Source organism: Hyperoodon ampullatus (assembly GCF_949752795.1).
Source record: "Hyperoodon ampullatus genome assembly, chromosome: 12".
Classification (NCBI taxonomy): domain Eukaryota; kingdom Metazoa; phylum Chordata; class Mammalia; order Artiodactyla; family Ziphiidae; genus Hyperoodon; species Hyperoodon ampullatus.
The window spans coordinates 65,351,753-65,368,896 of NC_136925.1; the positions used below are offsets into that span (position 1 = coordinate 65,351,753).

The following is a 17,144-nucleotide window of genomic DNA, read 5'->3' on the forward strand; positions in this document are numbered from 1 at the left end:
TAGCTAAGTTTCATAGTTTTTCTATCCCCTTCTCTGAATATTGGAAGCCAGCTTTCATTTTTCATTATGTTGAGAATGCTTCTAGTGGTACTCCCCCATGCCCTTGTAATTTGCTGCTTTTTAATTTTTGGTGGCCTGGGAAACGAGAAAACTAAGCTCAGTAGAATCTTGCATAAGACACACAGTCTCCAGATTTGAGCCTAGGGCACTCTCCTCTGAGCAGACTGCATGACCTTTTGTGCATAGGCCATGTAACATTCATTTATTTAACAACCATTTAGCAATTTCCTACCACATGCCAGACTCTATTCTGGGTTCTAGAAATACAGCAGTAGATAATAAGACCAAACCCCTGAGCTTATGTAACTTGTAGTCTAGGGGCAACTATTTGGGCTCTTGACTCTATTCTAAGTAGACAAGGCTGATTCATAAGGTGAATTTGGGTGTAGGAGCCATTTCTGTAAACACAAACACACATATTCCAGTGTGTACAGGTAGAAATACAAAGTTTGATACATACACTACCAAATATAAAATAGATAGCCGGTGGGAAGCAGCCGCATAGCACAGGAAGATCAGCTCGGTGCTTTGTGACCACCTAGAGGGGTAGGATAGGGAGGGTGGGAGGGAGGGAGACGCAAGAGGGAAGAGATATGGGAACATATGTACATGTATAACTGATTCACTTTGTTATAAAGCAGAAACTAACACACCATTGTAAAGCAATTATACCCCAATAAAGATGTTAATGAAAAAAAAGAAATACAGCTGCAAAAAAAAGTTTGCAGCTCTATGTGTATGACTGTAGATATGAGTAATTAATCCTGATGAACCTGATAAGATGCTTGGGAACATACAATGCTGTGGTACCATTGGGCAAGTTCAACATCCTAGATTATGTTTGCTAAAGCCTAACCAGACACACTCTCACCACTCTTATTCAACCTAGTTTTGGAAGTTTTAGCCACAGCAATCAGAGAAGAAAAGGAAATAAAAGGAATCCAAATTGGAAAAGAAGAAGTAAAGCTGTCACTGTTTGCAGATGACATGATACTATACATAAAGAATCCTAATGATGCTACCAGAAAGCTACTAGAGCTAATCAATGAATTTGGTAAAGTAGCAGGATACAAAATTAATGCACAGAAATCTCTGGCATTCCTATACACTAATGGTTGGAAGTAAAACAAAAAATTTAAACCATCTTTCCTTGATGGCATAGTTTCCTTCCAAGTACACTAGGGGAATATCTGTTATTGGTATGCAAAACAGTTTTTTAAAAGGTGACTTGCAAAACATTAAGAGTGACACCCAGAGCTTCAGGTCATAAGCTGATCATCTGGGGTGTATGTCATTGTGTTAACAGAGGCAGTGTAAGACTCTCTTCTTTGAACAAACTTCTCACTAGTCACTAGTGTTGGGTAAAGTAGGGCACTTCAGGCTCTCAGCCTTTATTCCTCTTAGTCAAGTCCTTTATTTCTGAAAAAGTTTGTTTTCATCTACCACTAAATTTGATATAAAGAAACAAAGAAGTAAAACATGTCCATTCATCCAGGATGGTATGTGGTATACTATAATCTCTACTTGTGGTATTTATTAACTGTTTCATAGCATTGTCAAGTTATTTTGCATTTAAATTCAAAGTCCACCTTCATGGATTGTCATTCCGACTCTTAACTGGTTCAGAGACCTGAGCAGATTTTTAATGTTCATGTCAGTTGCCACTTGAAAACAATGCTTTTCCACAAATTTCTGACACTAATAGTAATCAGAGAAGCATGTAAAAACAAGAGGACACTTGAATTTTCTCAGGGTATGAACCTGTGTGGCCTCTGGACCCATATTCTGATTTCATCAGGTAAAAATAATGACAAAACAATACAAGGCGCTAGGTGGTTTCATAGGTTAATTCACAATTCACTAGGAGTTAGTGTCTCGATCTGGGAGTTTACGTAAACATCTGTCTCAAGATGAGTCCAGTGCATTAGATGTTTTTGGTGGACTGGTTTCCCGCTCCCTCCCCTGGTTTAAAGCAACACATACTTTAAATAGTTTGGTTCAAGTCACATGATGGTCATATCTCCTGAGGAAAATCCCAGCACGGGTCAGCAGGTAGATTACAGTTAGTGATGCTGGGACACACTGACACCTGTGGTCCAGGTTTTCCAGCATCTTCACCATCTTCCTCCACATAACCACTCAGGGCTTGTCAGTCACTCCTGGCCATTGCTGTTGTAATTCACCCATTTACCCTATCCGTAGTTTTGAAAGGCAATGAAACAAAAAGAGTCAACGTAAACACATGAAAGGCACATATAATGTAAAAGACTTATGGGTTTAAAAAAAAAAGGTTTCACATTTTATAGCTCTAAGTAATTAGTTTTATGCTGCTTTACAAAGTAAACTCAGTGTGGAGGTCATAATGAATGAATTCCTAGATGTTTACCAAACCCCCAAATTAAATGGCATTATAAATCGTTTTGCAAAAACATTGGCTTACCTAATTAAATAGAAATGACTCTGTTGCTACAGAGGATAGAACATTGAAGCCTTTAGGACTCATTTCAAATGAGCTATTCTGCTTGATTAATGAATTTGGCCCATTCAGATATTTTGGTACTGGGAAGTCTTAATACACTGGAAGAGACTACTGAAACAAATGTTTTTTGATAAAGAAAAGTGAGAAAAACAGATTCATTTATGTCTTGAATAGCATAATAAAAATATCTGCAGAAACACACACAAGAACTTATATTTTGAAATGTCAAAAATCTTAAAATTAAAAAAAATTGGCCACATATACCAATATTCCAATATAAAATTCTATTCTACAAGAAGTTAATGTATGAATGTTTTATTCTTACCATCATAGATTATTAACTTATTCACTTCCACTTATAATTAATATTTGAGAACATTTTGAAAAAAAGTGACATAAAATAGGACTTGCGAATTTTATTTACCTAACTCATTTTTTCCTCAGTTTTGCCAGCTTCTTAAGGCCTCTGTTCTACTTTTGAAAATAGTAATACTGATGCCAATGTTTACATCTTGTGAAAGGAGTTCCCCAAGGTATTTTTGTTTTTAACAAAAATTTTCCTAATTTAAAAATTCTGCAGAGGAAGACTTAAAACAACAACGATTTCTCTAGTATTTTATTCCTTATTCTAGTCCAAATAGCATTTATGAGAGCAGATTCTTGGACTGCAAAGTTTGCCCACATACCATTTGCTTGTAAGATATTTTTTCCCTTGGAGTTTCATTGGGAACTTTCTGGATGGCCTGTTGGTGGTATCACTAGTGACAGTTTGGCCACCTAGTTATGTGACAAAGGCAGCTGGTATCTGTGCTGTTGACAAAGAGGGGTATTAGATCATTGGCTAGTCATTTCATTATCATTTTATTAAGGGAAAAGCATGTTTAAAAAATGAGAAGTGGGGCTTCCCTGGTGGCGCAGTGGTTGAGAGTCTGCCTGCCGATGCAGGGGACACAGGTTCGTGCCCCGGTCCGGGAAGATCCCACATGTCGTGGAGCAGCTGGGCCCGTGAGCCATGGCCGCTGAGCCTGCGCGTCCAGAGCCTGTGCTCCGCAATGGGAGAGGCCACAACAGTGAGAGACCCGCATACCAAAAAAAAAAAAAAAAAAAAAGAGAAAAGTTAATCTACTTCTACATTCCAGATAATATGTGCCTATACTTTCAATTCTTATGATAATTTCCTAAGACTGAGGTTTCTGAGAAGTGATTGCTTTTTCATATTTCAATTATGAGTCCTGATAAAATGTTTTCCAAGGGGTACTAATGCCTAGGAATTTGGAAGCTTGGGGAAAAAAATTAGAGGAATTTTGTTGTTGTTATTCTTTATTCCCCTGTAAGGAATTCTTAAATTTGAAAATTTTTGATTAAAATCAAAAGTACCATAGAAAACTCCTTTATGACAGCAGCATGCCTTGAAAAGAATTAGCCCAAATCACTATAGGAGAGTTGTTTTTTACTTCTACAATAGGATGGGGAAAATTTCAATTGCCAGAATTCAATTCCTCCAAGGGAGAGTTAGTTATATTTAGAAAAAGAATATATGTGTATACACACACATACACACACACTCACACACACACAAGTAACAAAAGACATAAACGATCTTCTAAGAAAGTGGGCCTGGTTAACCAGTAGTCCCTTTGTTTTATGGAATTCATTAATGAATTGGACATGGACGTTTAAAGATCATAGCTAGGACACAGATACATTGCTCTGAAAAGAATAGGGAGGGAATGGATGAGTGGGAAAGTTGTAAGACTTCCTGAGGAAAGAGAAAATTTGGAGGGGAGGAGAAGAGAAACAAGGTTGTGCACTGCAAATGGGAAAAGAAAATCAAAACCCCCTAGTGCAACTTGACTGAGGAGGTACTTATAGGGAGTAGAAATCTCTGATCAGGTTTTTAAATTGTTTACTGAGATAAGTGAGGATTAATGCCACCTTCTTCCTTCCCTAGTATCTCCAATAAAGGCCGTGTTGCTCTTTTTTTTTATTTTTATTTTTTTTCTGGTGCGGGGGCATGTAGGATTTTAGTTCCCTGACCAGGGATGGAGCACGTGCCACTGCAGTGGAAGTGAGGAGTCTTAACCACTGGACTGCCAGAGAAGTCCCTGTGTTGCTAATTAACATTAGATCAAATGCATTCTTCTGGGTGAAATCAAATAGGTATTGAGTTCTACATCTGGATATGGACAAAAGCAGCAGATACAAGAACTGACCTTGGGGGGGTGTGCAGCTGACCTTGGGGGTCACACTAGAACTTACCCTTTTCATACTGGCAGACCATTCTTAATAAAGATGAAAGGCTTTTTTGAGAAAGTGACATATAGATGATCTTGAGGTATCTTTTTCTTCATGCACATAACTACACAGCAGAACTAGTTTCTAAATTTAGACTGGAGTTAAATAACAAAGATGAGTGTCCATTTATATGAAATTCTAGTCTGGCAACCTGGAAAGCTATTCACATCCCAGCTGGCTCTGTGACAGTCGGATATGAATTGTTAGGATCCTTGGTTTTAATAGGTTTGGAGCTGATTTAATATACAGTAGTTTTAAAGGAGCTGAATAAAAATAGATGCAGGGCTTGCCTTGGCTATATGACCTTATGGAAGTCCAGGCTTGGCTTTATCTTGTATGAAATAATGAATGTAGCTAAATGACCTCTAAGGTCCCATCTAAGTCTAACGTGATGAGTTTATCATTAGAAAAGGTTACTCCTTAAGTGGCTATAAATGTTTCTTTGATCTTTCTCAAGGCCTTAATTTTCCAAATGGCATGTACCTCCTGGAAATAGTAATAAAGTAGATCCATAGGCAACCCTTAGTTCTAAAATGACCCTCTAGCCACAGTCTGGTACTTCTGGAGTCTTAATACATTCTCTTTTCAATGGGAGTTAGCTTTTACAAAAATAACCCATTTTATAAATAATGGAAGTATAAAAAACTAATTAATGAATGTAATAATAGTTATAAAATGCTGAGTTATGAAGGCAATGATATTGACAATAAACCAGTTATGATGGTAATAATAGTAATAAACCTAATCATAGCAAATCTTTGTTCTAACAATACTCCTCATTCATAATAGAGCTTTAAGACATGGCTGTTTGAAAAGTGATCAAATTGACAATTTTCTTAATTTCTCAGGTATAGAAAAAATGTTGATTAATGAGCTGATGTTCATTCACTCATTCAACAAAGGAATACATTGGTAAAAAAAATTTAGACATAATCTCTTCTTCATGAAGTTTTACAGTCTTGTGGGAGGGTCAGATATTTATCAATAAACACCCAAATGAATGAAGAATTGCAACTGTGATGTTAGCAGCATTTGATCCTTCAAGGAGAATAGAGAAGGCTTCCCTGAGAAAATGCTACTTGAACTGATATCTGACAGAAGAGTAGGAGTTAATGAGGGAAAGAGGGAGGGAAGAGTGTTCTCAGCAGGGAAACCTGTCGCTGGCTGAAGTGCCATGCATCAGAGGAACTGAAGAAGGGCCTCTGTAGCCTGAAAAGACCAGAGGGGAGCATGGTGACACGAGGCTTGAGAGGTAGGTGAAGCTAGACCATCCATGGACTTGTACCCCATGTTATAGTGATTTGTCTTTATCCTGATAGGTATGCTAAGTCTCTGAAGTTTTTAAGCAATTGTTTGCAGCATGGGGGTAGGGGTGCAGGCTGAAATGATCATAGTTAAGGTTTGGGACAATCATACAGGCTACAGTTTGGAAAACAGGTGGGAGGGAGGCCGGTTTGGATGCAGGTAGATTAGATAGAAGATGATTTCAGAACTCCAGGAGAAAGTTCATAAAAACTTGGACCAGGAAGTTGATGGTGGATGTAAAAAGAAGGGGCCAGATTTTTAGGGTTGAGAGACTGATCAGATTTTCTCTGCAAATATCTGTCAAGGTTTAGGTATATTTCATGAAGGCAAGTTTCCTGGCAACTCCTACATTTGAGTGGAACCTTTCCCTTTCCTGTATCAGGACTCCTGATAGGATAGGAAATAAAATGAGTTCCCCACCCCTTTCCTTATTGATCACTTCCTTCTCGCTCTCCACATTGGCTTCTAGACATGTGGAGTTTTGAGCCATTGGATTCTGGGTCTACTTAGCCTTATCTGGCTCTTTCAGCAACTGCATGGCAAACATGAACATTACTATCTAGGGGACACTTGGTGGCTCCTTCCATTTTCTGGGATCTATAGCACTCTTTTCTGCCTAGATTGGGTTTAGGATATGAGCTCTTTATAATCTGAAGTTTTGTAGTATATTGAGGTGATGGAAAACCTTGGAGAACATCTCTTCTGTGAAAAACAAAAGCTAAAGAAAACATTTACCTCTGACCTTCCTACTCCTCCTTCCTGCCAGTGATGTTTCCCCTTGTGAGACACGCCTGATAAGTGTGTCCCTTCTACCTAAATCTGATAATAGGACATTATTACCCTAAATCATATGAAGTAAGAAGAAACATTTTTTTTTTAAGCCTTGCTTTTGTTTAAGTTGTTTGTTCCAGGAGAATTCCCCTCAGGGAGATTTTTTTTTTTTCCTAAGAAAATACCTTAATGGCTCCACTGACTATGAAAAGTAGGCCAAAGGCCCTTGTGTCACTCTAGATGGGAGAGCATGAAACAGAATATCAACTGCTCTAAAATGGCAGGAATTTAGAGCTTCTATGCCGTTGGCTCCGGAAAAGATGAAAGGAGAAAAAGGTCTAAGAAGTAAACCGTCTGTAGACTAGGACCCAGCTTTTTTAATCAGTGAGAAATTTCTGTAGACTGAGGAGAGACAAATACATTTTGAGGAAAAGTCACATCTGAAATTCATATGCAATATGCAGATGCTTTAAGCTCTGAGTTGTCATTATTCTTACTATCCCCCAATTTTGGTCAAGTCTGTTATGCAAAATACTTTTGTGTTAGAGTTTCTTAAAGGGCAGTAGGAGAGAAGAGACCATGTCCATTCTAGTGAGAATCAGACTAGAGGGGAAAGCACAGCTTCAAGAAGGGAGATGGGGGGCTTCCCTGGTGGCGCAGTGGTTGAGGATCTGCCTGCTCATGCAGGGGACACGGGTTCGAGCCCTGGTCTGGGAGGATCCCACATACCGCGGAGCAACTAGGCCCGTGAGCCACAACTACTGAGCCTGCGCGTCTGGAGCCTGTGCTCTGCAACAAGAGAGGCCGTGATGGTGAGAGCCCCGTGCACCGCAATGAAGAGTGGCCCCTGCTTGCCACAACTAGAGAAAGCCCTCGCGCAGAAACGAAGACCCAACACAGCTATAAATAAATAAATAAATAAATTTATTAAAATAAATAAATAAATAAATAAATAAATAAGTTAATAAACTCCTACTCCCAACATCTTCTTAAAAAAAACAAAAAAAGAAAAAGAAGGGAGATGGGGAGCAGAGTGCAGGGAGGTGAGCTGGGAGCAGAAATTCTGAGTGAGCTGCGATGGAAAACATGAATGCGTCCCTCATCTCATGCCTTAGAAATTCTAAAGAAAACACCAGAATTTCATAGTACTAGGAATGGGGCTTGGGTCATGTATTTGAAGATTGACGAGTTATACCAGAAGGCTGGAGAGTGGCATCCACCTTGGTTGTCCCCCACCTTGGTTGTTCAGAGCTGTTTCTAGGGATGGAATCAGCCAGAGGGTGCTTCCTGGACCTCAGACTGCCTTGGATCAGATGGACAGGTGATGGCTCAGGAAGGCACTGGGTATAGACATGGATCTTGGGATCCATGAACTTGTGCATATATTTTGGCTGCTAAACTGACACCTTCTGCAACCCCATCACTAATGAACTTCCACAAAATCACTGCAGGTTGCTATTGCTTTTCTCTGCTTTTGTTGTAGCAGGAGGTTGTAGTTTTTATAGTAAACTAAGAAAATGACTAATTTGTAGCAACACTCAAACAACATTGAGTGCCCTCTCCGCTATGTGCATTCACACATCTATTTGAAAGTGACTGCAATAACTTTTTTATTATAGTTTTATTATAGTTACTATTTCCTTTATTTTGAAGATAAAGAAAGTAAAGTTTAGAGAGGTTGTAACTTACCCAAAATCATACTGCTTTTGTGTTATGGAACCTCAACTTGAACCCTAGACTTCTGATTCCAAATCCAGTGCTCTTTTTATTATGCCAGTTTTCTTGAATTTATTTTAATCCAAAAGCATGGGAGAGAAGGTATTTTTCTTCACTGTGATTTTCCCGAAGTCGCAAACCCCACTACAGACTTCTGTACCCATGCTTCTGGGTACAGAAGCATGCTAGGAGTCTATCTTGATGACATTGTTGGATTTTATACTAATTTCTTTACAACTATAGAGTAACAAATGATGAGATACCAAAGAATAAGTGAGAGTTCTTTAATCGGAAGTCTATTTTCATGTCCAGTTAATTTTTTCCCCAGTAGGTAAATAATACATCATTTTAGAGAATTGTAAGAACATTCTTATTATAAGTAGTACTTAAGATTTACAAGAGGTTAGGGGAATGGCTTTTCAATCTGGTAATTGTTTTTATGTGTATTCACTTCCTGTTGCCCCAGGAACTTAGTGAAATGTTATTTGTTCCCTGGAGAAATAATTTCAGATCTCTATATTGATAAGATACCACAAATATACAGTTTTCACAGGGAAACAAGAACAAAGCTGTATGAGGTTTCATTAAAATTTGGCCTCATTCCTAGTTTCATGGGTTAGTGAATGGCCTAAGAGATCACCTCCTCCAGCCCCTGCCTCTACCTTATGTAGTATCTGAACAATTCAAAAAGGAGCATTTCTGCTGTTCTTAAAATTCTGGAATTTACCTTGGTAACTTAAATCTCTATAAGACCATATTTTCTATACCAAAACATATATTTCTATCCAACTTAAATCAATCTTTTGTATTCTCATCTGGCAATTTCTCTTTAGAACTTTGTGTCCTATCTCCACTAGGGACAAAACTCAGACGGTCAGCCACCTCTGTGCAAAGACAACTTATAGATTCAATACATGTGGTCAGCTCTCAACTAGACCAAATAATCTCATTTAAAAATTTGTCTTCTGGGTCCAGTTTTCCATTCTCACAGCCACATAATGGATCCTGTTTAGCTTTTTGTCTCTTATCCATTCACTGTGAAATTGTGAATTCCAAGATTATGTGTGGCCATGAGTTGATCTGAACACTTTTGGGCTCTAATTCTAGTGTGAACCAGAAGAATGACCTTTCATTGTTTTAAGACTTCATTTGGAAATTACCACAGCTAATTTTCGGTGGTGTGAAAAGGGAGGAAGCTGCTAACAAGGTACTGTTCTAAGGGTTTGGGATCCATCAGTGAACAAAACAAGAATCTCTGTCCTCTTGGAGCTTACATGACAGGTGTCTGTGTGTCATATGCATTTTGTGGCATGTATTTATGGGTTTTTTTTCAGCATGCATTTATGGTCTGTAATACATCTGGAGCATCTACACATCTGGAAAGGTTCTCATCCTCACATCCTCCCAAGCTGGGGAGATCGGATGATGAGAAGTCCCAGTTCCTGGCTCAGGAGAAAACAAAACTAAGAATATATTTTCAAATGAGACATTGTGTATATGGTGGCTACTTGCGTTCTGATACTTTGTGTGTTCAGAAGGCATGTAGCAGGTCCATGTGATGCCTTACCTTCTTTGTATGAAATTGTTTCTGTAGAAGAAGTGTTTTGCATCTCTCACAACTCATTTAACTATCCAATATTTGGGACATATCGAGTTTGTAATTGGGAATTGTCTGTGCACCTGTCTACATCTACATAGAGTATGAGTATGGGTGTGCTTATGCACATTTAGACATACACTCATATAAATATAAGAGAAGCAACATAGAAGCTATTTATTAAACACATGTGTATTGTGTACCTATTCTCTACAAAACATGATGCTGGGCTCTTTCTTTCAGTAAGAATAATGGGTGCATAGTAGATGGGATAAGAGAGCCTGTTTCCAAATTTGACTCAGATGCTTCATATACTTGTTACTTGTATAATCTGGGGAAAGCCATTTAACTTTTTGAACTTTGATTTCCTCACTTGAGTGTTTGGAAAATAGCTTCTAAGTTACAGTACTGGCTGTTGGAAGGGTTAAATGAGATGATGTATGTGAATGGCACTAGGCACTTAATAAATGTCTATTTTTAAAAAGTAGGTACAGATCCTGTTCTAAAGGAAGAATCAAACACATGGACTTGTCATTTATAAGAGGCAGAGAGAGATACAGATAAATGGATGCTTGTAGAGTCCAGGGAGAGGTTGTATATGGGACATGTGAAGGGGTAGGGATTCAGGAAGGTGCTGGAGGACCAGGCATTGGAGCGGGATGGGATTTACACAAGAGGAAATGATAAGGGTAGTCTAAATCGAAGTACAGAGAACTTTTACTAGTTTAGCCACCCATACACACATATCCTTTATGTTAAGGAAGATGTTACAAATGTGCTGCTGTGTCTTCTCCGTGTGTGATTTGTGATTGAAGACAATAATCACAGTCAGGTCACCCAATATCCAAAGTCTAAAAGGACTTGATTTTCTTTCTCACTTTCTACCTTCTAATCCAATTGCAAATTTAAAATCAGAATAATTACTTGATTTCGCATTGTCAAGTATGCTCTTTGTTTTCCACACTAGTGCTCTAATTTCATACACACATATACACAAACACGTGGTTTAATAATAAAATGTATTCCAAGATATTCATCAAGATGATAGATATTCAACAGTAATCCCGTTTCCTAAAGGTCAATGGAATTTTTAAAACATATAATAAATTTACATAGTAACGTCATGGGCTAATTCCAGGCTCAATTCATCTCTGATGCATGGGGCACTTTCTCCTGCCTTCTCCTCCAACCTTAGATACCACAATTTCCACCCCTACTCACACACACACACACACACACACACCACTGCCCTCCAGCCACACCAAACTAGTTAAGGCTCCTGACTCACTGGACTTGTTCATGCTTCTGTGCCTTTATGCAGATTTTCTCTCTGCCTGGAATGCCACTCCACTTCCCCCTCTGTTTACTTAGGCCACCTGCTCCACCTTCCTGACCAACTCAAATGCAGTCTTTCTGTAATGCGGTCCCTGATGCCTACAAGGAAAATAGTTCTTTGTGTCCCCGCTGTACCTCAGTTTCAGCGCTCATCAACCAATACTGGAATGTATTTTGCTCCTGACCATCTTCCCTATTATGCTGTGAGGTCCCTCAGGGAAAGCCTTCTGCTTTAATAAGTTCTTGTAAAGCCTGGACTTATGTAGAAGATATATAGAAAATATTTATTGATTGAATAAGTGAATTAAAAAATTGAAATGATGTAGGACTATTTTCTTTCCTGACTTTTTTACACTCAGAGTGATGGAATTCAGTTAAGCATATGAGAGGATAAACCAACCAAAGGGGAAAAACTGAGAGAATGCTGAGAAAAAAATTGGGTGCTTTTGGTGGTTTTCAGGCATTCTGTAGAAAAACTAACTCCTGAAAGAGTGGTTCTCAATGTTGGCTGTATATTGGATTCACCTGGGGAGTTTTACAGATGTGATGCCTGGGTCCCAACTATAGAGACTTTGATTTAATTGGTGCTCAGTGTAGCCAGAGCTTTAGTTCCCCAGGTGATTGTAAAGTGCAAACAAAATTGAGATTCACAGTCCTACACATGAAGATTGTTGTGAGTACTTCCCTGAGACTAAGGTAAGCAGAAAGATGGGGGCATACAGTATGTGTGCATATGTGTGTGTGTGTGTGTGTGTGTGTGCAATTTGTCAAGAATGTGAATTTGTGATAGGCAGGTTGGGAAGCTTCTTTTGAATTTATTAACATTTTTAAGTTTTGAGGTGCAAATCTAAAGTAAATAAGACCAATGTTTATTAAATATATTTACACATAGGCCACTCAAAGAGGTCATTTTAAAGTCTAACACTTCTGGAAGTTGGTTTTCAAAGTCATTTAGCTTTTACTTGAAAGTTGATTTATTTTTAAGCTTCTAATTTCAGACTAAATAAACACACAGTAGATTATCTAGAGAATTGAAGCCAAACCTATTTTAGGCTCTAATTAGCCGTACTACTTCAGGTGAAAGTGAGTCTGTTTTGAATTTTTTAGCTACTTGAGGACAAAGCACAGTTTTTATCTTTCTCTGGGTAATTTACAAGTATCATTGCAGCTTTAACATCTTCATTTTCTGAGGGAAGTGCAGGCAACACAATGTCGTGATGAGAACTTCAGTTTGTAGCCAGCTAGCACTTATGCTACATGATCTGGACTTTTTCTGAAATATAAGAAGGGAATTTATACAATTAATTTTAAAGACATGGGTTTTAAACAAAATATTGGCTGCATAATCCTATATTCCAATCCAGATCCAATTGAATACTTTAAACCTCATCCAAGATTATCCAGATTACCCAGAACCAGTGATGGGCTCTGATTCTCTCCCTTTCACTGGAGCATGAAATCTCTTGGCACCAACATTATGTTTTAAACTGAACCAAAGGCTGGAAGCTCGAAAATGCCCCAACAGGACAGAATTATTTTTATTTCTATTGTTATTTCAATGTAGAAAGTATGAGAACACTTTATTTTCTTTATTTTAACTTTTCACATACTAAGAAAAGCTCTATGGAGCAAAGGTCCTCATTTCAAAGGGCACCAGTGTGAAAAGAGTATTTTCTTTCTTTACTCTATACCCCAATAAATGGGCAAAAAGCCATGAGAACTTGCTATAATATATTTCTGCTATCCTTAGAACGCAGCATAGAGTAGACCCATCTTGGACCTTATGTTGAAAACTCTAGGAGATCCTTGTTATTATAACTGGAAGATTCTGAGGAGTATGGTAATATTTGACTAGAGATTTAAAAAAAATAGAGGAAATAAATACTTGTGGAAACAATTCACTTCATAGCACATCTGTACTTTGTACTGATGATACTTTAATAAAAGTCTAGTACTATCTGAAATGTTATTTTTAAATACTGTTTTTATTTAAATAACAAACCTCCATATGGCTTCTAAATTCAGGATAGAAATGTGGAGTGATGTAGTTTATTCACTCTTGCAGAGTTATCTTTGTAATTAGATATTTTTATCCCCATTTACTAAAGAATAATGACTCACCAAGGATTGTTAAGTTTTCTACACATCGTCCTTCAGCTTACTGATGTCAGGTATTATATTAATAAATTCTCTTATTTCAATCCTTTTAATCCTTCTGGTTTTCACATTTTGGCTAATGTGGGTCTGCTTGTTCCTGAGAAATGGGCACAGTCTTTTTTTTTTTTTTTTTTTACTATTATGATTTGTATATAATTCATACATATTACAAGCAAAACAACTTAATGTTGCCTTTAAATACTACCATAACATAATAAGGAGAAAAATGCAAATGGATGAATTCTAAAAAATTCCACACATCCACTAGTAGCTACAATTTCCAAATTCAATGCATCATTCACAAGGTTAAGTTAAAAGGCAAACATTTTAAAAGGAAGGCCTTAAAAACATACATTTTGCAAGGGATCACCTGCAAGTTTAAGAAGTAATTCCAAGTTTTCTGAATTTGCAGAACTCATAAAGTCTCACAAATCCTGTGGATCAGTCCCTTTTCCAGATACTTTTCTATGAGCTCATTATTCATATATTCAACAGACAACAAGCACCTATAAAGTGCTTGGCTCCATGGATATAATGGTGAAGATACAAGCCTTGCCTTCCTGCAGTGGATATTCTAGATGGTACAATAGAAGGCCATTACAGAAAAATGTGTTAAGTTTCTAAGCATGTGTATATCTATAAACTTTTATTTTAAAGAAAAATTCTGAGTTGGGGTCATCCTGAGACAGCGGATTACCTTTGATAATGAAAATAGTTTATTTCACATGTGCTGTTGCTACTGTTCTCAATTCTTAATGCTTGGAATGCCACCATTTAAAAACTCTGGTTCAAATGTTATATATTTCATACTAACTGGATAAAGAAATAGTAGAATTGGCACAGAGGAGCTATGGCTACCCCTGATGTTTTGACAAGAGGTAAAGAATATTTCACATTTCAAAGCTTAAAACCTTTTCTACTAAATAAAAACACAAGAGCTTCTTCCCTCTTCCACCTAAAGTCACTATTTTACCATAAATAAATCCTTTGGAAACAATCATGAGATGCATTATCCTGTATGGTGGAAAACATCCTTAGATAATACCTGAATGCCTCTAAATGATTCACTAAGTCTGACCATCCAAAATATATCTATTGGTTGGTTTCCCTAAAGACCTTCCCACCAAACACAATACCTTCAGCTCAGCATATGTATCTTTAGAAAAAGTTCATTCTGTATTCAGATATTTCACCTGTAGTGCACATGCTGCCATTTTTTCAGGATAATCAGAGCCAGTAGAAGTAGTTCTCATTCTGTAACCTAAAATCTACTACAAAAGAAAGTAGACACCAAGATACCAAAATCTTTCATGCTTAAAGGCAAATGTATCCAGTTCCTTTCCATGCAGAACATAGTAAGGTATCTTATATGCTTGTTATTTCTTTTCCAAATCAAGTTTGGGACAACCTTTGAGGATCCACTCATGCTCCATGGTGAGCCATCTTGTACCATGTTCTGGTAAGTATCTTACATAGAAGAGAAAGGAATATTCTTGCTGACCTAGAGATTAGTTAAGGGGGGAGTGTGGTGGGAGAAGAGTTAATGTCTACTGTCTCTTCCGTTGCCGTCAAGGTCATGGTGGGGACTTTATCCACTTGTACCAAAAGATGCCTACAGAAGCCATTCAGATATGCCATGGCAGGGAGGAAGGCATGAGAGAAGAGGACCAAGAGGAGAGACTTGCTACCCTATGATGGAGTGAAGAGGCTGCTGGCTGGAAAAACCAGGAATAAGGAAGTGAAGCCATCCTCTTTAGGATGCCATATCAAGCAGAAAGCATCTGAAAAATCCACCAGTCACTAGAACATTCTTCTTCACAAACAACACCACCTCCTCTAGTTTGCTTTTGACCTCCGTAGGTATCTGGTTGCTCTTGCGGATCTTCAGCTGTTCCTTGGCTTTCTTCATGTCTTTCTCTACCCGCTGCCCATCCACTTTGATGTAGCCAGTATGGTTTGCAAGCTGAAGCAGGAAAAATCCACCTCCCAGAGCTGTGGCAGCCAACCTTCCAACCTTCCAGAATGTGAAACCCATGCACCATCCAGTGATACCTTCAATTAACAGCTGGTTTGCCACGCTATACTTTTCAGCTGAAGGCCCAGATTCCTGCCCAAACACCTTGCGCCACCCTGGCTGCTTTTTAGCAAGTTCTGCAAGGTCCAGTGACTCAAAATTTACCTCCAAGTTTCCTTAACTGGCTGCGGCCATCTCAGAGATCTCGTCTCGCGATAACACCCGTCCGTCGGTGCTCCGAGCGGTAGGACGCTGAGTGGCGCGCTGCCTTCGGCGCGAGCTGGCTTCCGGCAGGCGGGGTAGATGTTTCCATTCCCACGGCGGCGGCGGAAGACGTGGGCGTGGCCTGGGTTTCTGTAGTCTTCAATCTGGTTTTGGAGATGCTCCTGAGTATCTCCTGCCACTTTTATTTTATATTTTTGGTACGCGGGCCTCTCACTGTTGTGGCCTCTCCCGTTGCGGAGCACAGGCTCCAGACGCGCAGGCTCAGCGTCCATGGCTTACGGGCCCAGCTGCTCCACGGCATGTGGGATCCTCCCGGACCGGGGCACGAACTCGTGTCCCCTGCATCGGCAGGCAGACTCTCAACCACTGTGCCACCAGGGAAGCCCTCCTGCCACTTTTAAAAGGTAAGTAATCCTTTTATCCTGCTAAGGAGCACAATACTGGGGTTGGGAGACCAAGAATGGTCAGGTGTAGGGAATTAAAGGAAAGCCCGTTCACTCTCCTTTAATAGCACCCTGTATTAATTTAATTTCAAAGTTGAGAAAGACTCCAGGATAGTCTAGTCTAATCATCATACATTGGGTGCACATTGGCTGCCTTAAATAAAACCTCCTGTTAGTATTTCCCCAGTCTATTTCCAAGGAAATGGGTCTTTGAGAATAGTGATTCCATTAAGTCCTTGGCAGCTGGTACAAGGGTAGTGAGTGATGGGCTAGTGCTTATGATAAAAGCTAATTTACTGAATCAACTGCGTGGTAGACACTTTTCTAAGTTCTTTGTATGCATTTACTCTTTAATCCTCCCAGTAACCTTATGAGGCAGGTACTATTATAATTCTTATTCTACAGATGAGGAAAAGAGAGCTGGAATTCAAACCAACACTTTCAACACTTGGCATCTATTACTATTATGTCATAGTATTCTAGAAAAAGAGAGACTGTTGTAGTTAGTGGATAAGAATATTTCTTAGAGACCTTATTTATGATGAAGATATGTATATAAAACCTGATCCTCAAGGATACTTTCAGATCCTTCTCTGTGATTATCTGACATCAGGAGCTTTCTTACCCCATAGGAACATTGAAGTTTACTTTATTAGCAGTAAACTAATAAATAAGGGATTCAGAACTATAGTTTGATGACTTCCTATAGATCTTGAAAGCATCATTTCTGTAACTGAACAATAGCAC

General features: G+C 38.6%; 1 pseudogene across 1 annotated transcript; it reads right to left on the bottom strand.

Annotated features, from left to right (window-relative positions):
- Positions 1 to 15,468: 15,468 nt before the first annotated feature.
- LOC307061410 (FUN14 domain-containing protein 2-like) lies at positions 15,469 to 16,042 on the bottom strand (annotated as a pseudogene). The gene has a single exon. The product of its transcript is annotated as an FUN14 domain-containing protein 2-like (transcript).
- Positions 16,043 to 17,144: the final 1,102 nt, after the last annotated feature.